This window comes from Jaculus jaculus, chromosome 5, assembly GCF_020740685.1.
Source record: "Jaculus jaculus isolate mJacJac1 chromosome 5, mJacJac1.mat.Y.cur, whole genome shotgun sequence".
Lineage (NCBI taxonomy): Eukaryota > Metazoa > Chordata > Mammalia > Rodentia > Dipodidae > Jaculus > Jaculus jaculus.
The window spans coordinates 158575723-158576803 of record NC_059106.1 but is presented as its reverse complement, the minus strand read 5'-3'; positions in this window follow the sequence as shown (position 1 = coordinate 158576803).

The following is a 1081-nucleotide window of genomic DNA, read 5'->3' as shown; positions in this document are numbered from 1 at the left end:
ACTGGGATTAAAGACGTAGGCCCGGCTTCAAATCCCTTTTTATGTAGGAAAATAGTTCAAACCAGGGTGAGAACATCTTAAAACAGGTGTGTGATTGCGCAAGAGGTGGTGGAAAGAATGTAAGAGCCAAAGAAAGTGTAGGACTCCTTACAATTCTCTAATTTAATTCTTAAAGTGCGCCCTTGCCAACAATAGATTCCCTTTGGCAGTGACTTTGACAGGCTGCCTGATTCAATGGGAACTTCAGCACCGAATTGGGTACCCCCGCCCCAGGGTCAGTGGAGGAACACAGCTAGCGAACGATGCTTGGAACCAGCGAAGTTGGACTTTTTTTTTTTTTTGTCTGTCAGATGCCTGAAATCCCCACACTGGCAATCAATATATATGGCAAAAATGGAGAGGCAGGGTCCAAGGGCGTGCCCAGGCAGTGCCACATTAGTGGAATTTATGTGGTAGCAGGCCATGTGGATTTATGCTTTAAAACACCCTCTGGGGTTTTGTTTCTCCCCAGGTTTTCCTGAAAGTTGTTAAATCGGCCCCAAAGGCTGTTGCTGGCCATCTAGAAATGTTTGGTGACTCGATGATGCTCCCTGTGGTCAGGATCCTGAGAATGGCAGTGGCATCTGCTCAGCCGCCTAATGCTGGCTCATTTGTTTATATGACTTTGGAGACCTCATGGCTTCTTTGAACCTTCTCTTTCAAACGAAGGCTGGTAGGTTCCTTAGTTAAATAAAGAATTATTCTCTGACCCCAACGCATTGAAAACAGATACCGGTTCCTGAATGTTAATGGCGGGACCACTCACAGTAGCCACAAGATCCAGGTCCAGGAGGGCTTGGCTAATGAAACAGGGATCATGGCTTAGTTAAAGCACTTGCCTGTGACACTTAAGGACCCAGATTTGATTCCCCAGTGCCCAGGTAAGCCAGATACACAAGGTGGCTCATGCATCTGGAGTTCCTTTGCAGTGACTAAAGACCCTGACCTGCCCATTCTCTCTCTCTCTCTCTGTCTCATAAATAAGTAAAATAAAAACTTTTTAAAAATTAAAAAAAAAAAACTTTAAGGAAGGAAGGAGAGA